This window comes from Oncorhynchus nerka, linkage group LG27 (assembly GCF_034236695.1).
Source record: "Oncorhynchus nerka isolate Pitt River linkage group LG27, Oner_Uvic_2.0, whole genome shotgun sequence".
In the NCBI taxonomy this organism is placed as follows: domain Eukaryota; kingdom Metazoa; phylum Chordata; class Actinopteri; order Salmoniformes; family Salmonidae; genus Oncorhynchus; species Oncorhynchus nerka.
Window position 1 is genome coordinate 42,808,406 of NC_088422.1, and position 13,450 is coordinate 42,821,855.

At 45.1% G+C, this 13,450-nt stretch overlaps 1 protein-coding gene across 3 annotated transcripts in view; it reads left to right on the top strand.

Annotated features, from left to right (window-relative positions):
* Positions 1–1,177: 1,177 nt before the first annotated feature.
* tncb (tenascin Cb) overlaps positions 1,178–13,450 on the top strand; it is a 65,248-nt gene continuing 52,975 nt past the window's right edge. For 2 of the 3 annotated variants that reach the window (XM_029638267.2, XM_029638269.2), the window contains exon 1: positions 1,178–1,481. The gene's annotated coding sequence lies outside the window, so the exon portion shown is untranslated. The remainder of the gene's footprint in view (positions 1,482–13,450) is intronic. The other variant, XM_029638270.2, reaches the window with a different exon arrangement.

A 13,450-nucleotide genomic window follows, 5' to 3' on the forward strand; every position in this document is an offset into this window, starting at 1 on the left:
ATGGGCCCTGCTCAAAAGTAGTGCACTATTAAGGTAATAGGGTGTCATTTGGGACACACCCAGTGTTATTCAGCCATAGAGAGGAAGGAAGACATGGAAAGTGCTTCCATTTTCAGATTGTTTTATACAGAGAACATCCAGAAACTGGCACCATTAGAATATGCCACATTTTGACATGTTTTTTTCTGTCACAGCAGCTCTATTTCATGATATATTGAGGAGAAGGAAGCTAATGGGGGTTCCACAAGGTAAGCCCCCCCATGCACCACGGCCATTATCAGCACCATAGCCTTTGTAGCTCCCGATTAGTCTGCAGGCCGGGTCACTCCATTCTCCATGCTGGATCCTCTGGCTCTTATGAAATATCTTTGATGCACATCCGCTTTTGAATTAGGGGACACTGCCTGGGAGCAGTATGGCTTTGGCTTGGCTGGGTCCTGCCTCGTCCTCGTTGGTTGTTCCTGTGTTTATTTGAAGTGGGGCTGTCTGTTTACACTAAATGCTCAGTGCAGCACAGCTCACGGCTGGTAATTGCTACCAGCATCCACCGGGTTCTGCTCTACTGGCGTACTTGTAGTGGACCCTAAAGAAGGAAGTGTTACATTCACCCCAGACCTGGGTGTAGACCAGAGGGATGGAGGTCCCTGTGGGTCCTGGTCAAAAGTAGTGCACTATAAAGGGAATAGGGTGGCATTTGGGACGCAGGCTGTATCTAAACACACACTAATCAAGGGCTGTGTGGTTGGTGGAGCACTGTAGGGAGAGCAGGCTCGCTCTGTATGATGCCATGTATGAGGTTTCAGTCTCCTGGTATACTTGGGGAAGGTAGTCGGTGAGAAGGGATAAGAGGACAAAGATCTGATTGGCATCATCATAATCATCATTACCACCACCACCACTATTATTATCATCATCATAAAGAGACAGTCACTAGCTGCATTTCTCTTCTATATTCAAGTCTAAAATTGTATATTAATGTGGCCCTGCATTCACTCATTTTTTTCCCATTGGCTGCCTTACTTTGTGGCTAATATGCCCCCCCGTCTACTCCGTCCCTTTCTCTCTCTCCCTCTCTGTACCGTGAGCGAGCAGGAGCCAGCCTTGAGGCATCCCGTTTCAACTCCTCAGCTTCCCGTAAGAGGGGTGGGGGGGGTATTTAAGAGCGCTAGGTAGGAGTGGGGTCTGACCGCAGAGTCTACTGTTTAAGAGAAAGGGAATTCTCCCTCCGTCTCTCTTTCACTCAGTCCCTAGATCTCCTGGCTGCTCTCTCTCTCTCTCTCTCTCTCTCACTGGCTACAGCATCAGCAGGCTGGCTCTCTAGGTGGCAGGAATAGAGTGACTGAGAGAAAGAGAGGAAAATGACATAACTGTCATTGCTTTAGAAGGCAAAGACAGACCCACAAGAACATTTGTTTTATTTGAGCCCAACTCTACTACATTGATTTAGCTCCAGTGGAAAGATTCTGTGAATTCAGTAGAAGGTAAGCTGCTCCTGTCTTTACCTGGCTGCAACACTTTGATGCTCTGTTCGAAATAGAATGAGTGCTGATGTCTAGGTTTTGTGTAATCAGATCATTTAAGACTATTGTTAGTGTGACTGTGACTGTGGATTTGTATTCAAATTAGAGAAGTATCAAATTGGAAAATACAATCAATTTCATGATTTTGGTTTCTAAATCTTCACAGGAAATGACGTATTTATTGCAAAATATGTAGATATCAATCTATATTCTATAGATACATCAGAGAAATTGCTGTTTATTGTCGTAGCAACATATTTTGAAATAGTAAACTGTGGATTGTAATTAGATAGATTTCATCAATCGAAGTGGGATCTTTTATTGTTTACCTTCATTATTATTTAACAAGCAGACACTTCTGAGACCGGCTAGGTTTTGTTCCATCATTACCGACAGTAAATTGACTTTACATGTTCAAAGGTGCCCATTACAGTTTATGAAGGATGTTGTTCACCACATTTTTGACATGCTTCTACTATTTAGCTCTTACCGAATCTCCTCCACCATCCGGCTCTCTCTCTCTAGAGCCTGAGGATGAGGTTAGCTCTTACCTGAACAGAGGAAAATGTGTCAATTGAGGGATCCAAGACATCAGCTAACTACTGAATAATTCTGCAAGGTGTTGTGTTCAGTTGCGGTCGGCTCGGGTTGTGTTAGGAGTACAGATAGGGGTATGGTTGTTTCCGTGGGTGCTGCCTGCTGCAGCCTGCCAGATCTGAGTCTGTCCAGCCCTCTGTAAATCTACTAAATGTGTGCCAGCAGACAGCGGGCTTCTGTAGCCCGGAAGACAGACAGATGCTGTGCATTTGAGTTGCTCTCTCTACTCTCGCCCTGTTCTCTCTACTCTCTCGGCTCTCTCTGCTCTCTTTGCTTTCTCTGCTCTCTCCCTGCTCTCTCTGCTCTCTCTACTCTTTCTGCTCTCTCTACTCTATCTACTCTTTCTCCTCTCTCCAGGTTCTCTCACTGTACGGTCGGTACGCAGTACTAGCTGGCAGCTCCGCCGACTCCCTCCCTCCCTCTAGCCTATAGCAATGTACTGTTCACGCTGTTCAGCATGTGTGTGTGTGTGTGTGTGTGTGCACGTGGTCCTCACTCCTCACAGATGTCAAATATATCAGCACGCTCAGAGAGAGAAATTAGGGATGTAAGGAGCTTATTGGGGGGTTTGTCGATAACGTCCCACAAAGAGATTACACCCCTGTGACTGTGATGACTGAGAGTGGAGGAGAGGATGGGTATGGAGCTGTGTGTGTGCGTGTGTGCATGTGTGCGTGTGTGTGTATGTGTGTGTGTGTGTGTGTGGAGATATTTGTGTGGTGTGTGTGTGTGTGTGTGTGTGTGTGTGTGTGTGTGTGTGTGTGTGTGTGTGTGTGTGTGTGTGTGTGTGTGTGTGTGTGTGTGTGTGGAGATATTTGTGTGGTGTGCTCTGTGTATTTTGAGGCGCTGTGTGTGTGTATATGTATGGAGATGTGGGGTGCAGTGAAGGAGGAGACTCCCAGGATACTGTTGGATGGTAATTGCGAAATTAGGGGGAGATAAATAACGGTTGAAACAGGCTCAACCCATGCAACACAATGATATTCAGTACCTAATTGGCCGATATTTAACTTTTTCCACACACAATTCCAATGCTTGTGGGATTATTTTCGACATGAGTTATCTTGGTTTATTTGTGTGGGTTTTTATTCTATCGCCGTGAGCTAAGACATATGACACTTCAATGTAGGGTTTTCCTCTGTCAACCACTTTCTCATATACTTGACGTGTGTACAGCCAGTGTCAGATTGGTGGCGTTTGAGTGCCGACTGCTTGCCTTCGGTGGTTGCTCAGGCTTGGGGTAGGAATGTTTTATGACCCTGTTGCCATGTGCAGAGGGGGGACCCATTGACAGTGACACCCAGTTCCAGAGACGAGTGGGGAAATGTCCTTTGTTTGGACAGCTGTATCCTCTAACACCCCACGCTTGATAATCAACGCACTTGGAGAAATGAACTGTTTTTACACGTGTATTCATGATGACCTGAAGAGGTTGGTCTGTACACGCCCACGAGGAGAGGGAAGGATAGCAAATGAGTTGAATTTGGATGATTCTCAGGACCAAATGGTGATTTTTTGGGGGGCTGGACCAAACAACTGCAACCCCCCTTCCCTTCCGTCTCTCTCTCTCTCTCTCTCTCTCCTTCTCTCGCTCTGTGTCTCTTTGCACAGTCATTGCTCTCACTGACCGTATGACATAATTACATTCCTGCATATGTCTCATTGATTGAATTGAATGATGTTCAGTAATTGACCTGCTGCGGTTCATTTAGACTATTCCAGGTTGGTAAATGTGTGTTGGTATTTCTGATAAGGAAGTCGTGCATATCACCTTGTATGTCCCAGCCGCTGGCAGTAGGGCATGTCTGTCTGCCAGATGTTAGCTACAACACAGAGATTTAATCAGATCCCAGTACCTGGGAACACATAGCCCACAATGTGGAGCTTGACTGCAAGACCAAAACCTTTCTGGAGTGAAGAAGTAATTGTTTGTGCTTGTAGTAGTTTGAGTTCCTGTGACTCATGAAATCCCACCATTGACAATGAATGAATAGCATCAATCTACCTCTTTGAGAGGACCTATTTGCTTCATGTACACACAGACTAAGCCTTCGATCCAGTAAATTGACCTCTGTAGTATCATGCTTTGTATTTGTGCTTTGTTTTCATGTTATATTTGCTGAACACATTTGAGAGTGACACATACGCATGTATTAAGCCTTATAAAAGACCTCTTTCCTATGTCACTCCCAGAATTGGCCCCTGATGGTGACGGCCCCTCTGAGACAAAAAGCTCCCGACAGATGAGTCATCACCACGGGAACAAAGACACAAAGATTCTCTCAAAAAGAATCCAATGTCTTAAAGTGCAGAAATCACAGATGGTTTTTAATGCTCCTCTGATGCTAATGTGTGAGCTGAGTAGAGGGGAAGCACTGGCAGCCGGTTTGTGCGTCCCACATGACACCCTATTCCCTAAATAGTGCACTACTGTTGACCAGAGCCCTGGGACACAGCATGCCTGTGTTCCGGGGCCTCTGTGTTACCAACATAGTCACTGCATTGGAGGCGTCCAAGAGATGAACAAATTTGGCTAATAACACGGCTGTGACTCTTTGCCTTCACCAGTGACCCCACATATTGGAATACACCCACCATAGCATAATGTTCCCGGGGTGGGGTTATATAGCTCATACAAGTGTGTGAACGGATGGTAGTACTTCCCATTAGGACACGCGACACACTTTCAGCCCTTAACGACATGCCGACAAGGACAAACAGATGTCTTCATATCACAGCCAACATTCCTGCCTCGATTTCCGAGTGGGAAAACCTCTCCTTCCTGTTAGAGAATAGGGTGGGAGAAAGTCATAAAGCCTGTCAATGCTGTGAAGAATCTCCCTCTTTTCAGTCCTGAAAAGATACGTCTACAGTACTTTGGATGTCCTTGAATAACCTGAACATCCCTTCGATTAATTTGCAAGTGAATGAAGAGAGCATCATTTTTATTACTCTATACCTTTTCATCAAGTTGTCTGCTGTACATCGTTAACACATTTGCCATATTGGAAATACTGGACTGCTGCCAGTGCAGCTTGCGAGGGAGGAACTAGGACCAAGGACAGAGGAAGTTGTCCTCTCCTCTGTCTGAATGTACTACTACAGTGCAAAGTCAGGGAGCAGCACCACGAGACGCTCCCCAGACGACATGGTGCTCCCTCTCCAGGAAAAGGGAATTCTCTGTCCACAGTTGATAGTTTCCTCTCCCAAGTAAACATGAACACCCAGATTGTTCTTGCCTTGTGCCTACCACAGTCCAGGAAGTGGAAGGTTATTGGTCTATAAAGCCACTAAAGAGCCTAGCTGAGGTATCTTCTGTCTTCATGTCTGTGAAGGAATTGGATCATGCTGTCCGATTTTTTTCCCCTTCACTCGTGTGTGATCCTAGTGTCACTTTTGCATGTGTAGGCATATCACAGCTATGGCTGTGATATGAAGACATCTGTTTGTCCTTGTCGGCATGTCGTTAAGGGCTGAAAGTGTGTCGCGTGTCCTAATGGGAAGTACTACCATCCGTTCACACACTTGTATGAGCTATATAACCCCACCCCGGGAACATTATGCTATGGTGGGTGTATTCCAATATGTGGGGTCACTGGTGAAGGCAAAGAGTCACAGCCGTGTTATTAGCCAAATTTGTTCATCTCTTGGACGCCTCCAATGCAGTGACTATGTTGGTAACACAGAGGCCCCGGAACACAGGCATGCTGTGTCCCAGGGCTCTGGTAAGTAATAAATCACTCTCTAGAGGTAACTAATATGAAGCCCACACAGCTCCTAGCTCTCTTGTTATAGTACTGCAATCAGATCTCGGTCGAGTTCGTCTTGCAGCTAGATTTGGTGACCTGAGACGGAAGGTGTCGGTTACTTGGAAAGTTTATCAGCCAGCCTCAATAAGATACCTTTTCACCACATTACGACATAGTTGGAATACAGTTCAACACAAGCAGATTTTATTGGAATTGCTCAAACTAAGGGAAAGGAAGTGGGATAAATGAATGGAGGGTTAAGTTGTTAAGACCGTCTAGACAAATGAGTGATTAGATGTTCTGTAAAGGTAGCAGATGAGGTTAGACTAAAAAACAGGAGGTCAACAGTCCTCAACATGTAAAAAAAGAGCTCATGAACAATGACTAGTATCTATCCTCTCCAGCTGGACTGGGCTATAAGAGCAGCGTGAGACGGACCTACTGTACGTCGGGCCATGAAGCAGTGAAGAATATTGATGGGCTCACTGTCCAGAGATGAGCGAAATCTTGACATCGTAAAATGGAATTGAGTCTTCAGATATCTGCCGAGGCATTCCCCTCCCATGTGCATGCACAGTATCACACTTTGTCTTTGTATCTCAATGTCAGATTTGGAAATGGCTTTTCTGTTAAATGAATGTGTGTTTATTTTTGTAACAGTCAGATAAGGTAGGAGGGCTCCAGGGCAACCTTGTGGTTCCGTCAGGGTGATACTGTTCACCCTTGGCAAAGTGATCTCACTGCAGTGTATTGGCTTCGTCCCAAATGGCACCCTATTCCCTATATAGTGCAGTGCTTTTGACCGAGCCCCATAGGGCTCTAGTCAAAGTAGTGGACTATATAGGGAATAGGGTGCCATTTGGGACGTAGCACAGTGCTGCGAGATAAGTGTTTGTGCTGGTATCACAGTCCTCCACCCCCGGCCTGTCTTATCAGACGTGAACACACCAACCCCCCACTCCCGCGCTATGTGTGCCATCAGATACACCAGGGTCATGGAGGACCAATAACATGGGCCTTAATTTATATGAAACCAAACCAATTCATCCCAAGAAAAAAACCCAGACCATATTTCGATTTAATTTTCATTTTGTGTAATTTTATGCTTTTCCCATAAGAGGGAAATTGATAAGCTATATGCCAAGAGGGGAAGTAATCAAAACATTGCAACACATAATTGATTTCATATTCTCGCTTCTTGGAGTGTTTTCCCCTTAGTTTTGAAAGCCAGCATATTAAAAGAGAGTCGTCTACAATTTAAAGTTTCTTAAAGTTAATATTTTGGGATTTAATTGCATTTCTGCAATTATTCAACTAAAGTTGTCACCATGTAAATTTACACAATATGGAAATACTGTGACTTGTCCAACAGCCAGACATGATAACCAGCCAGGGTCCGTTTCTGTGTTGTGACCCACCAGGCCTTTCATCTGAACAAATGGAAGTGTATTGTGTGTTTATTATGACTGCTCAAAACAATCCAATCAGCGAACCCAAACCTGACCTGCCACGACCGACTGCCCTTTTATTAAGGGTGTCCAGGCCAGACAAAATAAACGGCTAAGGGGCGTCGGCGTCCAGTCGTCCACTAGCAGACTAGACTAAGAGGGCTTGTTTGGAGGCAGTGGACTGTGTTGCAGGGTGCGTCCCAAAGGGCACCCTATTCCCTATGTAGTACACTACTTTTGACCAACTCCAATAGGGCTCCGTTTAAAACTAGAGCACTATATAGGGAATTGGGTGCCATTTGAGGCTCCTATAGGGTTGTAGGTCATGAGCACAGTCAGTCCCGTCAGTTAGCCTCATCCCTCTAAGGCAAGTGGGGGCAAAGTACGGCACTTTAATCCAGCACGCAAGACATTTACAAAAAAAGAAAGAAAAACAAAATGTTATACTTTTTTTCTCCCAATTTCATGGTAACCAATTGGTAGTTATAGTCTTGTCCCACCGCTGCAACTCCCGTACGGACTCGGGAGAGGCGGTCGAGAGCTTTTTGACACAATGCCCACTTAACCCGGAAGCCAACTGCACCAATGTGTCGGAAGAAACACCGTACACCTGGCAACCGTGTCAGCGTGCATGCGCCTGGCCCGCCACAGGAGTCTCTAGAGCGCGATGGGACAAGGACATCTCGGCCTGCCAAACCCTCTCCTAACCCGGACGATGCTGGGCCAATTGTGCGCCGCATGGGTCTCCCAGTCACTGTCAGCTGTGACACCGCCTGGGATCGAACCCAGGTCTGCGATGCAGTGCCTTAGACCACTGCACCACTCGGGAAGCCCTGGCAAATTGATTTTAACAAACAATTAGTCCCCCAAAAAATGCATCCCTCCGTTGAATTTCAAAATCTCGAGTGAAAAAGTTTGCCCAGCCCTGCTCTACAGTATGTGGTGCCTTCCTCCCCTCCCCTTTGGACAGATAAGATGAGATTGATTGACTGCTTCATCCTCTGTGTTATCAAATATGAATTCCTGGGGCATCCTGAACCCTGTGCAATATCAGCACAGGTCGTGCACTGTATGATAGGTTGAGACAGAGAGGACAGAGTCTTCCATTGTTGCAAGGTGATAACTTTAAAATCCCATTTTGAGGAGCAGCAACATTGCAACAGAGGACGGCATTTTACAATCGATCCCATGTCTCTCTCTTTGCAGTCAATCCATGTTATGAGTTGTCCTGGAAATACATTTTTGTGTTTGATGATTATAACTCGCAGCCATAGTGCTGTCCTCAGCTACTCTCTTGCTCTCTCTTGCTCTCTCGCTCTCTCTCTCACTCTCTCTCTCTCTCTCTCTGATTGTGACCTTGGTGGGGATTGAAACAAATCAATACTTTAACTGCTCCAGAAGAGGACATAAGTAGAACCCCTTTCAACTTGCAGGCGTTTCATTATGATTTATGTACATATAAATCATTTCAATATCAGCCAGTAGGACTGCCTTATTGAGGAGCTTCTCTTCAGAGATGGATCTTGACATGTGATGAGAGAGTTACTTATTAGCCGATTTATTCTTGGCTTTGCAATGAATGGGTGCTCTTAGTATGGCAGTGTGGCATGTTTCATTTTTGTTTGACGGAGCAACGTTTCCTGGTCATTGAGCCTGGTCCATCCACCCAGACATTTTTGTATGGCGTCTCTCAAGGTGAAAAGATCCTCCAGACAATAACTTTTCATTCATCTCCTCACGAGCGACCCAGATTAAGGAATAGTGTGTGTGGCAAAGAAGGAAAGCTCGTTGTTGTCATGGGTGACCTACAAAACTAGGCAAGCTTGATGATTTCTACAGAAATGAAAAGAAAAAGCATGCTTTTCCACATTCCCCTGTTTAACATACTGGTGATGTATAGTCTGGGGAGTTGGTCGGTTGAAGAAGTCATTGAATATTTACCGTTTTTACACATCAAGTGGGCCAATCTGCTTCAATATTCAGTTTGTTTGTTGTGGAGTTTATCTTACTGATACTAGATAGTAGTACGCTCCAGCCATGTGAATGCTTCCCATATACTCCATCCCACAGGCATATCTTCTATTTATCATTAGCAAACTATCATGATCTGTATTAGCTTGCATTTAAGTCATAAAACACGTGCCTGCTGTGCAGAAGGATGGTTGCCTTCCTTCCTGCTCTATCGATAGCTTGCATCTTTCACCAAACAGGCTACACAGTGACAGCCTGCACTGTGCATGGTGAACAGTGGTGTTTTCTGGTGATTTATCTTGGCTGCACCATATGGCACAGTGGGTATTAGTAAAGGTAGACTACAGTGATGATTAAGTTTGCCAGCATGGGGGCCAGGCTGGGCTGAGTTTGAAAGAAATCCTGGCTTCTGCATAGGACGTCTGAAATCCTTGACGGGATTGAATTCAAAATTCTAAACTTCCAGTGTCTGCAGGGCCGGCCCTGGGCATATTTTTTTAGGGAACTCAGTCAGGGTCTCAACTTACTTTCTCTCTGTCCCATGGCAAAACGAGAGTAGAATTGCATGAAATGAGTTATAAAATTGCTAAATGTTCTGTCCTTCCCATAGCAAAATGGGGGGGGGGGCTCCCAACCAAATCTCACCTAGGGCCCCCAACAAAATCTCACCTAGGGCCCCCAAAAGGCTAGGTCCGGCCCTGATTGTCTGAAAGACGGGAGAAGGAAAGAAAAAAAGACATGGTACCACTGGAAAAACAATCATTGACAAAATATTTCTGTGTTTATTCCCCCTGAAACTAGAGGTGAAAGTGAGAAATGGTAGCAGCGATGCTAAGCGATTGAACATTTACAGTGCAAATCTTAACACAAGTCAAAACTTGGGCCTATTCCCTATATAGTGCACTTCTATTGACCTCAGGCCCTGGTCAAAAGTAGCGCAGTATAAAGGGAATAGAGTGCCATTTGGAATTAAATCAAATATTGGTATACACCACTGTAGCTTATATGGATTTAAATGGGCTGTAGAAGTGTCCGGGTTTTCCCTCTTGCTAACTCCCTATATTCCACCCTCATCCTCTTCCTTCTGCCTTGTGTTAAATAAGTGCATTCACTTGATTTACTGAAGGATTAAGATCCTCCAAGACTCCAAATGCAACACACAGCGGAGAGACGAAAGGAGTATTTATCAGAGAAAGAAAGAACGTTTGGTACTGTAATGGTAACGGGGGGGGGATCTTCGCTTGCATTGTTTGGAGATGGATAACACAGTGCCATGGTTTATACATGACACTAAATGAGGAAGTCAGGAAGGTACCGTATGGGAAGGAGATGTACCGAACCTGCCCGTTTCCATCACAGCTGTCGCGGTGTATTTTTTTATACGGTGTGATTCTACTCGCATGACAGCTGTGGATGGAAACGTGGTTTATACAGAGGAAATAACACCACGTTACAAACGGAGTAGGCTTTAATCTCTGCGGGTCTCAATTCTGTCTCGTACACTCTCCAGGGAAGAAGCATGCTTATTGTATTCACACCCACATGGCAAAACCGTTCATCAGTTTGATATGGATTTCTAGATTCTCGTCATGTAGATTTGTGCAGGATCATCCTGATTTGATCAGTCAAAATCATGTCAATTTAGTTGTCACTGTCACACTGGACACTATTTCTTATAACTGTGATCCCCATCACCGATACTGTATGATCAGAGACCAATGCTGACTTCATTGTTTTGAGATGTACTGTGTCTCGTTCATTTATCTAACCAATCCAAACTTTTGCATATGTATGTTGGCGGAAACCTTGTTCTATAATCTATGACAGGCATTATTGTTGCCTCAGAAGAACGGTATATACAGCAGCGTTTTAAATTAGAATTCGTTTTGAATTAGAAGCTTAGGAAGAAGAGGGGACTTTGTTTGAAACCATTCCCAGCTATCCTCTGTGTGTGGTGGATATAAATCTGAAGTGTTGCCGGCTCAGCAGCACTCTTACAATACTGGGCTAATTTAGATCAGTTGCACTAAATATGTGTGCCAGCCAGCAGGTTCTTGTTCCCCTGGTAAAATCCCCCACACATTGGCCACATGGCAGCCAACTGGCTTTGTTGCCGTCTGAGAAGCTAACAATAGAGTCAAATAAAAGTGAGAGAATTAGAAAGTAGCAGCAGTCAAATTGTGTCAAGTCCGAGTGAGTGTGCCAGCAACCAACTGCATTAGCATAGTGCCATGGCCACAGGGGTCTGCTGACGGAAGTCCAGGAGGAGAGGTTGTTTTCTCTGTTCCCATGGTGGGAAAAAGGCTAGAACTGTCTGGTGTATTTCAATGATCATCTAATAATAACCGTTGCAGCATATCAAATTATGGTTGCAAGTAGTTGATATATTAGACTACTGTCTATGGATATTTGAGAAATACACGTTTGGTTCCTTTCCACTTGTTTCGCCAAAGCCACAGATTTGCTAAATAATGCCTCGCACAAAGACTAGTTTGCTCTCTCAGAGAGGGTTGGTTCCCTAAGTGTTCCATGTGGAGAGAAGCCAGCCAGCCTCCAAAGTGAGAAAGCCAACCATCCGCCCAGAACTAAAACCCTAGCAGCAACTCAAAGCAATTTTCTGGCTATTTTGTTGATTTAATCCCTGGTTTGCGATGCTCAGGCACAGCGGAGCAAGTGTGTGGTTTGTGTGTGTGTGTGTGTGTGTGTGTGTGTGTGTGTGTGTGTGTGTGTGTGTGTGTGTGTGTGTGTGTGTGTGTGTGTGTGTGTGTGTGTGTGCCTGCATGTATGCCTGTGAGGTGGGGGGGGTAGCTTTTTCGTGCCCCCGAGGGCCCAGATCTCAGCGCTCCCATCAGCAGGCTACATTAGTGCTCTTACTGTGCGTCCATCACGGAGGCACTCATCCCTGTCTGTCTAATCAGGGGCTGGCTGCTGAAGCTGAGATCAGCCGTGGGATCCCGTTCGCTCTATCCCTGGGACTGGAGCTCATCTGTCAGACAGCCTAATCACACGTCAGTGCAGGTTCAGGAGACTGAGCAGAGAGCAGCAGAGCAGTGGCTCCTCACACACAGGAGCTACTGCTCATGACCTCCCTGTGCCAGTGGCTGTCTTGGCTGTCAGGCTCCCGCTCTCTGTGTGTAGAGAAGATTTATGATTCGCTGCACACCGTTAGTATATTCTGTGTCACTCTGACCCTGTCTGCGGCAAGGCGGTAACCCCCTTTTCATCACCCCACGATAATGGAACTCCCTCCATTATATATCCATGGCTGATTCTGAAAGGGCACCCTATTCCCTATACAGTGCACTACTTTTGACCAGGTCAGAAGAAGTGCACTATACAGGGAATAGGGTGCCCTTTGGGACGTACCCGTATGGAACATGTCTAGGGGCTCATGTCTAGTTAATGTTGAATTGGTGTTGAGTCGCAACAATTGTCTCTTTTTGGAACACATGGAGAACATTTTATTTTGACTGCTGAAAGCAATCCTACTTTTAGAGCAACCTGTGTATCTGTTCTTACTGAAGGTGAGAAACACCAAATAGATGGTGTCAGCATTTTGACGGTGGCAGCGTAGCCTAGTGGTAAGAGCGTTGGACTAGTAACCGAAAGGTTGCAAGTTCAAATCCATGAGCTGACACAGTACAAATCAGTTGTTCTGCCCCTGAACAAGGCAGTTAACCCACTGTTCCTAGGCTGTCATTGAATATAAGAATTTGTTCTTAACTGACTTGCCTACTTAAATAAAGGTAAAATAAAAATAAAAAGTTACTGTATAATTAGCTAGGGGGAAACACCTCTTCTTTGAAGGCAGGAAATCCATTGTTAAATGTGTATTTACCCTCCCCCTTATACTGACCAATAATGAGAAGGTAAAAAAAACATGTTGAATTGTATGTCACTCTTAACTTACACAAAGTTACTTAATTCCTGATTGTTCAGCATTGTCTTTACAAACCCCTTCCATATGTCCAGATTTGTTCTGTTGTTGATAAAGAACATGTAATGTACGCTCCACGTTCAAGCTCTGCTGCCCACAGAGGGGCATATTTTCACTAACATGTATTTTTTTATGTAACAACAAGATCAAAGGACAGACCACAAGGTTTTACTGCCAGCCTCCAAACCATAACTCAATCTCAGCACATTTTCCAGCAGACCGTTACTC